We start from the raw sequence: 14,019 nt of genomic DNA, 5'->3' as shown, positions 1-14,019 counted from the left end.
TCCAGAAGATGGAGTCCATCTGGGGCGTGTTAAAGGAGTTCGGGGTTTAGCTTATGGCTGGTGGGAAACCATCAGATGGTTTCAAGCAGACAAGTGATAGGATCACATTTGCATTTTTAGGTATTTGGCTCTGAGAGCTGGGTAAGACTTTGGGGTAGAAACCCAGTAAAGAGACTGTTGTAATTGTCCTGGCAAGAGATGAGGAGGGACTAACTCAAATCAATGACAATGAAATTGAAAGCAGGGAAGCGTACAGGAGATATTTGGAAATGGAATCAGAAAGACTTGATGACTGACAGGATATAAGAACTCTACAAGTGAAAGAGAATGGTTTCGCTCACACTCTAGGGGTTTCCATATTAGCTACTTCAAAGACAAGAGAATTGCTTTTTCCCTTTCTCTCTGCTGATGAAGCACCAGAGCTAGCCCACTGTATCCTCTATTTATGTTCATGGCAACTTTTTAGGGATTGTATCACCCTTCTTTGCCCCAAGACCTGCGTGGGGAACTATGCTGGCTCACCCTAGCAGATCTTCCTAACTCAAAATCTCAAGAACAGGATTTGGAGTAATTTACTGTTTCCCACATGGAAGGATCCTCAGGAATCTTTAGGCAAATTGCTTTATCTTCTACCAAGAGCTCTGCATCCCATGAGGCTGTACAGCTTCAAAAAGTCAGTGAAAATGTGGCATGACTTCTTTCCCAGGATAGGAAACTGTCTACTATATATCTTTGCACCCAAGAAGAGATGCAAGTGACATTTTAACCGCCAGCAGTGTACTTGACTAAAGAAAGGGGGGAAAACTACTTTGGCTACATCAGCCTCTAAGTAACAGTTAAAACCACAGAAGTAGGTGAGAACATTCAGTGAGAAATGTAGAATAAGAAAAACGGCATGATGATGGATTCTAGGGAAACACCAACTTTTGAATTAGGTGTGGACAAGAAGGCTAACATTGGGACTAAAGTAACAGGAACGTCAATAGAAAATTTTACTATAAAAACCCAGGGGCAGAACATTTTAAACTAGGAAATAGTAATGAATTGTCAAAGTTCAAATAAACTAAGGTCAATGTGAAGTGTCCATTAGGATTGGTTGCTGATGGGCTTAACAAGAGCTGCTTCAGTGAATTTACTGGGGTAACAGATTATTAGTAAATTGAAGTTTGAATGGCAGGTAAAGAAATGGCTGAGGTAAGTAGAGGGGAGAAATGCTGTATAAGCATGGGTATCCACTGATGGAAAGGAGCCAGTGGAGAAGGGCAGGCTAAAGAAAGAAGAAAGAGTGACAATAACTGATGGAGCTGGGTCCTGTGGGAGACAGGAAGAGCTGGGATCCAGAGCACAGAGGAGTGTGTTTGCTCTGAACCAGAGAAATGGCAATTCATTTTGCTCTACAAATGAAGGAAAGTGTGGGGAGGGGTAGGGGAGTATGAATGTAGATATCTATATAGAGAAACAAGAAGTTTAAATATTTCATGCTTGATTGCCTCAAATAAAAGAGTCAGTATTTAGTGCTGTCTTGCACTGATGTTATAGTGACCCTAATCCACAGGGTTGGGTGATTCTCTTCAATGGTACCCAAACCCCTGGTTCAGGAACAAGGGTAACCTAGACCCTTGATCCAGGATTGGTTGAGTAGGTGTGGCAGCAGATGTGTAAACACTGTGACTTTGCATTACAGTTAAGTTGCTTGAAACTGTACCATCAAATCACATAGTGACCCATCACTTAGATTATTTATTCTACATACACTCCATACATCAGCATTTTTATTTGCATGTAGCTTTTTTTTCTGCATGGAAAAGAAGCAGAGGCTTTTTATTGTTCTTCCTGAGGTAAAGAAAGGAAATATAGCTCTTTTAAAAAAAAATTATTTTATTATTTTATTTTATTTATTTTTTAGAGAGAGAGAGAGAGTAGGAAGAGGGTCAGAGGGAGAGGGAGAGAGAGAATCTCAAGCAGGCTCCATGCTCAGCACAGAGCCTGACACAGGGCTTGATCTCACAACCCTGAGATCATGACCTAAGCAGAAATCAAGAGTCGGACGCTTAACCCACTGAGCCACCCAAGTGCCCCAGAAATACAGCTCTTTTGACAAGTTATTTTCTTTTGATAAGTTGATCTAAAGCCAATCCCATGTATTTTGTTTGTTAATATTTCCTCAGAGTCTGAGGTTCTCAAGATTCATTGTCAGGCTATTTCAGAGGCTAATAAATGTCACCACTTTATGGATAGCCAATTCAAATAAAATGGATTATCATCAACTTAGTAAAAGGTACTATAATTGATTGAGTGCTTACCCCTTTGTACAGAATTAAGAGCTTCTGTGGACAGTAGCAGGAGTTCATGATTAGGAAAGAGAGACAAGTTAAACTTATAGAAAATGAGCTTATTAATAAAGAGGTTGAATTGTTCAATGTCACTGGATAAACCTCTATTCAGTTCTGGGACTGTAAACAGGTTGGATAAAAGAGAAGGAAGCAAAATGGGAACAAAACATTATGGAAAGTTAGTTCTTGACCTCAAGTAATTTTCATGGAAATTGGGACAGCAAAACTTACTCCTTTCTACATACTGAACAGTCAGTGAACAAACACTTTTTAATAGAATCCTTAGTCTGTTCTAACTGTCAAGCAGGGGTCTGGCTACAAATTTATAACACTAGAGTTAGACATGTATTTAAAGTAGAGCTGACCTCTGAATGCAAGATACCTTTGCTTAAATGAATGTCGAAGAATTTGAGGAATGTTGTAGAACTGAAATGTGAAGCTAGGAAAGTTGCTTTGGCTCTGTCAGAGACAAAAATTGTTTAAATACTTTAAGGCTTAGAATACCTATGAGGGTATGTGCCTCAGTGTCAAGTTAGGGGAAAATCAGTTTCAGTGGAATTCAAACTGGGTCAGCCTGCTCTAGATAAAGTGGAAAATGCTAAAAGCCATAATGAGGTTAGGGAACTGGGTTAGAGGTTAGTTTCCTGTCTTTCTGGGGTGAAGTTCTCTCTGTGCTCCTCTCTTGGGATACAACCTGGCAGATCTGAAGAACACGATGCATATGAACCATCAGGGCAAAGGGAATACGTATAAAACTGCTTAACTTCCCGGCCCTGACTTTTACTTTCCTCAAAGCAACAGCTTTCTCTCATTCCATATCCTCTAAGCAGCTGCACCTAAATTCATTTTCACATCCTAGACTGGCTCTCTCACTCTCCTACAGCATACATTCAAACCATTTCTCTTGGGTCCACTTTCCTTGGGCTCTTTGGAATCTGACCTTGCCAGTGGAATGCCTAAACAAATGCTTAGTTATAGAAAATCCATTAGGGTTTCTTTTTTATTTTATTTTATTTTTTTAAAGATCTTATTTATTTATTTGACAGAGAGAGACACAGCGAGAGAGGGAACACAAGCAGGGGGGGGGAGGGAGAGGGAGATGCAGGCCTCCCCCCGAGCAGGGAGCCCAATGTGGGGCTCCATCCCAGGATCCTGGGATCATGACCTGAGCCTAAGGCAGACGCTTAACGACTGAGCCACCCAGGCGCCCCAATTATGGTTTCTTGTAAAATATCAATTAAAATATGCATATGTGAAACCATATCTCAGTATCTTCTCAACCAAGTTAAATCCCATGGAGTTTCTTTCTTCAAAATTAACGATTTACGTCTCTCTGACTGTCCTTTTATTGCAACATGGTCATAGTATATTGCAGCCAGAATTGGCCAGAGCCAGAAAACATGATGGCAAGTTTCCCTAGCCAGGTCTCAGAGAGCTTTGTGAGCATCATCACAGCCAACTGTTGACTTTCAGTTTATATAAATCCCAGGGCAGATTGGAAAAATTGTTATTGTTAAAAACAAATTGAAGAGAACTATGTGTGAATCTAAGCATTCCCCAGGATAAAGAGAACAAGAACACAGTATCATTCCCACTTAGATCAACAGGAGCTCCAATCACTTAAGACAATAGGAGAGGATATACTTTTTTCAAGGGAAGTCTCTCTGAACATTGATTTCACACTAGGTGTGCACCTGATATAAATGATTTTGAAGATACACAGATCAATGAAGGTATAACCAATATAAATTAAATGCACAGGTCTCTGTAAAGTTATGCCATTTTGCTCCCAGAAGGAAATCACTACGTGTGTCATGAAAATAAATTTCAATTTTAGCTTTCCTTTGCTCTCAAAAGGTTTTACGTCTCAAAACTTTGCTTTTTAAAAATATATAAATTTTGGTTTAACTAAAGAGTTAAGAAGACTTCTGTGAATAGATGACATCAAAACCTAGTGAAATTTGGATTATTATCATCATTAATACTATTGACATAAAGAAATGTGGGTTATATCAGTGCCCACAACTCAGTGACTAGCACTTAGTAAAAGGTCATCAAAAACAGATGAGTAAGTTGGAAATAAATGAAATAAGAGAACGCAACTTTTTTTGTGGTGATGACCTGTGGGACTCTAGAAGCTAGGAAACTATTATTCTCCTTGCTGCTCTATTTGTCCTTCCTTCCTTCCATCTTTAAAGTGGGCTTAGTTTTTTGTAAGACCATGTTTTAAGTTTATTTGAATGCAAGTTTTTACTTACTGTAAAATTTTCTTTCTTTGGGGGAGAGAGAGGTACTGGATGAAAAAGTAATATCAAATAGTATATCATATTATAGGAAGACATGATTTAAGATACTCTGAGTCAGGCACTTAATATTTTTTTAAAAGATTTTATTTATTTATTCATGAGAGACAGAGAGAGAGAGAGGGGGAGGGAGAAGCAGGCTCCCAAGGAGCAGACAGCCTGATGCGGGACTTGATCCCAGGACCCCGGGATTATGACCTGAGCTGAAGGCAGACACTTAACCATCTTAGCCACCCAGGCACCCAGGCACTTAATATTTTACAAAAGGATAAAGTTTTAACGTGGCTTAGCAGTGGCAGATGTGAACACTAAAGTGAAAGCTGGATGCTGTGTGGGCTCTAGAGTACACCACCGGGGTCAAATTCTGGCTGCAATATACTATGACCATAGACAAGGTATTTAACTTCTTTAAGCCTTAATTTACTTATCTGTAAAACTGAACAACACCAGTACCCGCCTCTTGAGGTTGTTGTGAGTCTTGCTCCATGTAAGCACTAAGAACGTGTTCAAAACTGTTAGCTTTATACGTCTTTCTTCAATTTCCTAGGAAATTCAAAGTTCTCTTGGATTCTCTAGATAATTGTAGCTATTTGGATGTGAATACAGACTGTAGAAAAGAGGAGAGCCATGCAAAGAAGTGAGTCTGGAGAGAATGATATTCCCAGGATTGCTGTGTAGATTCTTCATAGCAGGAGGTACAGAGAATATTTAAAAGCAACAAGAGTGTTTTTGGGTCAAGGTGAAGAGCTTGATTTGGACCAGCTGCTGGTCTTTTTAATGAAAGGAACTTCCATGGCAAAGAGCACTCTCTGAATGCCTGCCAAAGTTGAGAATAGCACTGACTACAGAACTCCCTTGAGTAGAAATAGAAGCACTTTGCTGTAAGGTGGGCCCCTCCTTCAAGGCACAAAAATGCCATCTCTAAATGCCTCCCTGACCACCATTTTTTTGAATTGCAGTTCTTACCTCCTCCTTCCTATCAACCCCTGCATTCTCAATCCCTCATTCCTTGCTATATTTTTTTTCTCCATAGAACTTGTTTTCTAACCTATTTTATATTTTTCTTACCTGAGTGTTCATTATTTAAAGTCAGTCTTTCTTCACTTGAAGTTACACAGGACAGAGAAGTAGGTCTGTTTTGTTCATGGATTTATCTCTAAAGCCTAGAATGGTGCCTGGTACATAGTAGGAGCACTTTATATATTTGTTGATCAATGAATGAATGAATGAATGAATGAATGAATGAATGATTCATTGGATGGAGGGAACATGGGGAAGTAGAATGATTTGACATGGTTCCTCACTTTTTAATTATTTAGACCACTCGTGCTTTTGAGGCCAACCCTGACACAGTAGCTCATCAAAAGAGAAAGTAGAGGACTGAAATAAACAAACAGAAAGAAGGGCAAGAAGTTCTGCTCTATCATGCTTTCAGTCTCCTTTGAAAGCGGCTGGTTGGATTTAGAAGAAAAAGCCTTTGCATTTCAGATTTTCCCTTCCCCAGTCCCTGGACCGAGCAGTGTAAAAAGGACTGTGGCAGATCTCTGTATCTCTGTTTGTGGCCAGCACCCAAAGAGGTGTACGAGAATCTGTGGGAAGCAGACCTGAGGGCAAATTCCTCTCAGTCACACCTCTTTCTCTGCGTGATTGGTGTACATAGTGTGAGGCTTTATACCTCATTGAACAGAGATGTGTGGGCACCTCTACAGGACATGCTCAGATTCTCAGAGTCCTGTCTTAACATGATTTATTCATTGACTCTATCAACTTATCAGTAGGTTTCAACTGAAGTTTCATTTGTGGTAAGTGCTGATGACAAAGCCTAGGATAGTTCATCTAGTTGTTTCCAGAAGATGGGGCATACCCACCACTGACCAGTGGAAAACCCATAGCCAGGAAACAGTTCTTTATAAAGTATGTGGTTCTAAAGTAACCAACTAGCTGACTAAATCTTCATCTGTCTAGCTAGATGACTAATAAATAAACCACCTATGATAGCCAGAATAGGCTGTAGATGGTAACAATTTAGACATACATATATGAATGTTATTAACCCAAGAACCATATACAAACTAATCCCTGATTATCTCTGCAGCCCTATTTCCCTCTAGTCCCTAGATCACTAGCAGCACACACACACAGCAGTCTGTCTCTGCCTTTCATTGTTTTAACTTCTGCTTCAAATACCTTCTTTTCCTGTCAGCCTATCTAACAATCCTTGATATTTTTATGACGTAGCTTAATCTCTCCCTGACACATGGTTTCATTCTGGTAACTCTGGTTTCTCATACCTCACCTTCCTCTGAACAACACTTATGCCCACATCCCAGAATCTTAAGCTCAACGGTCTTGCCCTGCTTCAGGTTTGTAGTGATGGTGTGATGACTGTCTAGCACTATGATGTTGGACAGGTCACAGAACCTCTCTTGGTTGCTTTTTTTCTTCTTTATTTCTCCTCCTTGGTGCCAGTTTCCTCCATTTCAGTCCTATACTAGAATAATTCTGCTGAAAAAATAAAAGTGATCATGTCATTCCTTATCTTAAAAAGCTTCTGTTTTCCCCCTATTGCCTCTGGGATAGAATCCAAACAAGTTTTAGCTTAGCAGTCAGGACTCTTCAAAATCTCATCCCAACCCACTTTTCATTTTCCCCCCTGATAGCCTGTCTTTATATTTTGCTCTTTGAAATACCACTTTGTTCTTTGCAATTCCTTCTCCCTGTGATATCCTAACCACCCCCTCCCCGTCTTTATTCACCTTTTAGAACTCCAATTCAAAGGTTGCCTTCTCAATATTTATACCATTTTGTTCATATTGCTACAATATCTAACAGCATTTAACTCATAACATTCATTAATTTATCAGACATTTACTGGACATTTGTTATGTTTCAGAGATCAGTGCTGAATACTGAAGACACTGATATGAAAAGTATCTCAAAAACTCAAGGAACTTTCAGTCTAGTGGAGAACAGTGACAAATAATGAATAATCACAATGCCATGAGATAAAATCAATGCTATACATATGTATAGGATGCTATAGGAACATTGAGGAAATCTGCAAGCCTATTTTGAATGCAAAGTGAGGAAGTTAGGAAAGTTTTCAGGGCTGAAATGATAATTATTAACATGTCTATTTCCCAATTCAATAAGGGCAAGTATTATATCTTCATCATTTTGTGTCCCTTGTGACTAGCAGAGTACCTGAAACACAGCTTATTGAATGAATAAATGAATGGATTAATTGTAAATAAAGGAGGCTGGACCGAAGGAACTTGAAGTAACTTTCAAAATCTAAAACTATGAAAGCCATCTTTGTGGAAGTCACTAATATATTACAAAGATAATGTTTTGCCCAGAAATGGACCCTCAACTCCATGGTCAACTAATCTTCGACAAAGCAGGAAAGAATATCCAATGGAAAAAAGATAGTCTCTTCAACAAATGGTGTTGGGAAGATGGGACAGACACATGCAGAAGAATGAAACTGGACCATTTCCTTACACCACACACAATAATAGACTGAAAATGGATGAAACACCTCAATGTGAGACAGGAGTCCATCAAAATCTTAAAGGAGAACACAGGCAGCAACCTCTTTGACCTCAGCCGCAGCAACTTTTTCCTAGAAACATTGCAAAGGCAAGGGAAGCAAATGCAAAAATGAACTATTGGGACTTCAAGTTAAAAAGCTTTTGCAAAGCAAAAGAAACAGTCAACAAAACCAAAAGACAACTGACAGAATGGGAGAAGATGTTTGCAAATGACATATCAGATAAAGGGCTAGTATCCAAAATCTATAAAGAACTTATCAAACTCAACACCCAAAGAACACATAATCCAATCAAGAAATGGGCAGAAGACATGAACAGACATTTCTGCAAAGAAGACATCCAAATGACCAACAGACACATAAAAAGTGCTCAACATCACTTGGCATCAGGGAAATCCAAATCAAAACCTCAATGAGATACCACCTCACACCAGTCAGAATGGCTAAAATTAACAAGTCAGGAAATGACAGATGTTGGCGGGAATGCAGAGAAAGGGGAACCCTCCTATACTGTTGGTGGGAATGCAAGCTGGTGCAGCCACTCTGGAAAACAGTATGGAGGTTCTTCAAAAAGTTGAAAATAGAGCTACCATACAACCCAGCAATTGCACTACTGGGTATTTACCCCAAGGATACAAATGTAGTGATCTGAAGGGGTATGTGCACCCCAATGTTTATAGCAGCAATGTCCACAATAGCCAAACTGTGGAAAGAGCCTAGATGTCCATCAACAGATGAATGGATAAAGAATAAGTGGTATATATATATACAATGGAATATTATGCAACTATCAAAAAAATGAAATCTTGCCATTTGCAATGATGTGGATGGAACTAGAGGGTATTATGCTAAGCAAAATAAGTCAATCAGAGAAAGACAAGTATCATATGATCTCACTGATGTGTGGAATTTAAGAAACAAGGCAGAGGATCATAGGTGAAGGGAGGTAAAAATCAAAAAAGACAAAACCAGAGAGGGACCAAACCATAAGAGACTCTTAATCTCAGGAAAAAACTGAGGAGTGGGGGAGGTGGGAGGGATGGGGTGTCTGGGTGATGGACATTGAGGAGGGTATGTGCTATGGTGAATGCTATGAATTGTGTAAGATTGATGAATCACAGACCTGTATCCCCGAGACAAATAATACATTATATGTTAATAAAAAACAACAACAACAAACAAGGATAATGTTTCAAGCTTTAAGGATTAAAATCAAATACAACTGGTTAACAAAAGCTTTTTTGCAACTGGTTTGCCGCCAGAACACAGGTGTTGTGAGAACCACTGCTCATCCAAACCAAAATTAGAAAGGAAAAGACTCACATCAACATCGTTGTCATTGGACACGTGGATACGGGCAAGTCTACCACTACTGGTCATCTGATCTACAAATGTGGTGGGATCGACAAAAGAACTATCAAAAAATTTGAGGAGGCTGCTGAGATGAGAAAGGGCTCCTTCCAGTATGCCTGGGTCTTGGATAAACTGAAAGCTGAACATGAACGTGGTATCACCATTGATATCTCCCTGTGGAAATTCGAGACCAGCAAGTATTATGTGACCATCACTGATGCCCCAGGACACAGAGACTTTATCAAAAACATGATTACAGGCACATCTCAGGCTGACTGTGCTGTCCTGATTGTTGCTGCTGGTGTTGGTGAATTTGAAGCTGGTATCTTCAAGAATGGGCAGATCCGTGAGCATGCCCTTCTGGCTTACACACTAATTGTTTGTGTTAACAAGATGGATTCCACTGAGCCACCCTACAGCCAGGAGAGATACAAGGAAATTTTAAGGAAGTCAGCACCTACATTAAGAAAATTGGCTACAACCCTGACACAGTAGCATTTGTGCCAATTTCTGGTTGGAATGGTGACAATATGCTGGAGCCAAGTGCTAACATGCCTTGGTTCAAGGGATGGAAAGTCACCCGTAAAGATGGGAATGCCAGTGGAACCACACTGCTTGAAGCTCTGGACTGCATTCTGCCACCAACTCGTCCAACTGACAAGCCCTTGCGTCTGCCTCTCCAGGACGTCTACAGAATTGTTGGTATTGGTACTGTCCCTGTGGGCCGAGTGGAGACTGGTGTTCTTAAACCTGGCATGGTGGTCACCTTTGCTCCAGTCAATGTTACAACTGAAGTAAAGTCTGTTGAAATGCACCATGAAGCTTTGAGTGAGATTCTTTCTGAGGACAATGCCAGCTTCAATGTCAAGAACGTGTCTGTCAGAGATGTTCGTCGTGGGCAATGTGGCTGGTGACAGCAAAAATGACCCACCGATGGAAGCAGCTGGCTTCACGGCTCAGGTGATTATCCTGAACCATCCAGGCCAAATCAGTGCTGGATATGCCCCTGTGCTGGACTGTCACACAGCTCACATTGCTTCAAGTTTGCTGAGCTGAAGGAGAAGATAGATCGTCCTTCTGGAAAAAAGCTGGAAGATGGTCTCAAGTTCTTGAAATCTGGTGATGTTGCCATTGTTGATATGGTTCCTGGCAAGCCTATGTGTGTTGAGAGCTTCTCTGACTATCCTCGTCTGGGCCATTTTGCTGTTTGTGACATGAGACAGATGGTTGCTGTGGATGTCATCAGAGCAATGGACAAGAAGGCAGCTGGAGATGGCAAGGTCACCAGGTCTGCCCAGAAAGCTCAGAAGGCTAAATTAATATTATCCCCAATACCTGCCACCCCAGTCTTAATCAGTGGTGGAAGAATGGTCTCAGAACTGTTTCTGTCAATTGACCATTTAAGTTACATAGTAAAAGACTGGTTAATGATAACAATGCATCATAAAACCTTCAGAAGGAAAGGAGAATGTTTTGTGGACCATTTGTTTTTTCTTTTTTGTGTGTATGTATGTGTGTGTGTGGCAGTTTTAAGTTATTTTTTTTAATATTTTATTTATTTATTTGACAGAGAGAGACACAGCGAGAGAGGGAACGCAAGCAGAGGGAGTGGGAGAGGGAGAAGGAGGCTTCCCGCCGAGCAGGAAGCCCGATGTGGGGCTTGATCCCAGGACCCTGGGATCATGACCTGAGCCAAAGGCAGACGCCTAATGACTGAGCCACCCAGGCACCCTTAAGTTATTTTTAAAATCAGTACTTTTTAATGGAAACAACTTGAACAAAAATCTGTCACAGAATTTTGAGACCCATTAAAACAGAAGTTTAATGAGAAAAAAAAATCAAATACAACTAGTTAACAAAAATGAGGGTTCTAGAACACATTTTCCCCTCCAACTTCAAAGCAAGCCTGAAAATAAGGGTAGTATGGCTTTAACCCAGTGCTGGAGAACTGCAAGGCAGAACAGACCAGGAGGAGACCAGTGGGCTTGGAAGTAACTTGATAAAAAAAGGTAAAGGAGAGAGAGAGGAAAAAAGATGCCATCTAGTGAAACTTACTAAGTTCTCTGCTTCTTTTAAGGACAAAGGGTGACATGAGACCTTGGGGTTATATAGACCTAACTTTCAGCTTACCAGAAATACAGGATTAGAGCAACAAATTGAAACATCACCCAAGGAAACACAGACAAATCCAGAATGTACGACATTCTATAAATTAATTTATGTCATCCCATCTGAAAGTCAATTTCAGAAAAACAAAACCACACTACAATGGTGTGGGACTTTTCTAAATTTGAAGAGATTAAATTCTGGTCAAAGGAAATTTAGAAACAACTGGGCAGTATGGATATTGATGAGAAAGAAGACACTAAGGAATTACAGTTAATGTTTTAGGTGTGCTCATGCTGTTATGTAGGAAAATGTTCTTGTTTTTAGGAAATACCAGCAGAATATGTTAGGATGAAGTGTTAAGATAGATTTACTTTCAGATGGATTCAGGAGAGAGACAGAGATGGAGAGAGATGGAGAAAAATAAAAACAGACAAGCAAATTTTCCAAAATGTGAACCATTGTTGCATCTGACAGTGTTTACTGAACTAGTTTATCATTTCATTGGCATATTTGAAAATTTATCATAATTAAAATAGGTAAAAAGAAAAAAATTAATAAAGGGAATTTCTTAATGCCAAAAAAAAATAAAATAAAATAAATCAAGTCATCAGCCCATATCCCCTGACTAATCCATTGAGGTTTAGAGCATAGTAACTCTACTAGCCAAAGTTCAAGCCTCTGGGGCTCCTTCTGGCACTAAGTAGAAATGACAGTTTTGTGATAGGGACTGCATTGAGAAAGTTCTGTGGAATTTCAAAGACAAATTGTGAGTCCTGAATTACAAAAATACATACATCTCTGACTCTGACTTATGGCAAATATAAACAGGTTTTGTAGGCTAAGGTTAATGAGGGAATGTGAAGTATGTATGTGCAGTTTTGCACAAACTGCATGTCGGATATATGGATTATACAGGATTTTCTATTAATTAAACTTGCTAATACAACTCTGGTGAAAGAGTGCTTATCCTAAAGTTTAGAAATTCCTAGGAGTCCTGAAAAATCAGAGAGGCAAGATAAACCAGCCAGCAGTATTCTTGAAAAACAATTACCTTGAAAAAGTTATAGAAATGTATTTGAAAGCGATTTAATGGGTACTCCCAGAACCTAAGAAAAATTAAATACATGAATTGGAATTAAGTGGTGGGCCCTAAAATTTTTTTCTATGTTCTTTCATTTGTTTCTTGTTTTCCCTTGAGAAGGCTAACTGCGTGTGTTGGCAAAGCATGTGTACCCTCGTGGTTTCTTATCCTGGAAATGAAGAGTTATGAGTATGAACTTCCCATTGCTCCCTGTTGCATGCTAGAAGATGCTCCACCCTGGAATACTCCCTCATTTGATTTGGGACTGGCTTTGCTAAAATGGGTATTGGAAATTTCACCCCCACAAGAAGCTACCCAGACTTACTGTTCACTGGACATATCCTCCAGAACTGAGACTTATTAGGTCTGCCTGGTTCAGTCAATGTTCCAGCCAGCCAGAGAACATACACTCCATTTGGAAAAAATTACCATAGAGGCTTTTCTCACACCAAAAATACATGTGGTCCCTTATTACCATTGTATCTTGAGAAAGTGGAAGATCAATACATACCTTTGAAATTAGAATGTTCAGGAAAGAGGTTAATGCCCCCACAAGCCAATCCATTAACCCAGGAAGTTAAATCTCTCCCATGCAAGTTAATCCTTCCATTTCGAACTTACTATCAAGGTCAAGGTATTTGGGGTTCTATATACATAGAAAAGTCAAAAACATAAGCTTCTGGTACTCAGGGATTTTTGTCTCTTAAGACCCTCTGGCCCCAAATTTTGTATCTAGTTGACAAGTATGGCTGCTCCACATTTCAAACAACTAATTTATCCTTAGTCCCTGGAATAGGGAACAGAGCCTATGAGAAAACCATACACAGGTTGTACGTACACCATCCAGCACACGTACACAGGTTGTTACAATGGTTTTTAGTCTGGCCTTGCCATTTTTCTCCAACAGCTAGCTCCCTAATTTGAAATTTGAAAGCTGGCCAGACTTCTAAGAACTTCCCTGGGGCCCAAGGCAAGGGAAATAATATCCCTAATTTGCAAATGGCTTCATTTGATCACACAGTGGCTGAATAAGAGCAATGGGCACCATGGAGGCCCCTCAGCTTTGCTGTGATCAGAAAGGAAAAGGTGAATAACCATGTCGGGGTCACTGAAGGTTTGTCCTCCAAAACAAAATGTCTTTGAATTCTGCTTCATGCCCAAACCTCTATCAGATCCAAATTCACTACCCTTGAGCAGCCCAGAGAGTTTGTCTTTATTCATTTTCATGGCTTTCTCTAATTCCTTTATTGTTCTTTCCTGCTTCCCAGGGGATAGACTGAGTTTTCT

General features: G+C 39.9%; 1 pseudogene; it reads left to right on the top strand.

Annotated features, from left to right (window-relative positions):
- The first annotated feature begins 898 nt into the window (after positions 1–898).
- LOC110574217 lies at positions 899–11,014 on the top strand (annotated as a pseudogene).
- The last annotated feature ends 3,005 nt before the right edge of the window (positions 11,015–14,019 follow it).

The sequence above is a fragment of the Neomonachus schauinslandi genome, chromosome 6 (assembly GCF_002201575.2).
Source record: "Neomonachus schauinslandi chromosome 6, ASM220157v2, whole genome shotgun sequence".
NCBI lineage: Eukaryota > Metazoa > Chordata > Mammalia > Carnivora > Phocidae > Neomonachus > Neomonachus schauinslandi.
The sequence above is the reverse complement of the archived record's forward strand: the minus strand, read 5'-3'. Positions and strand labels throughout refer to the sequence as shown.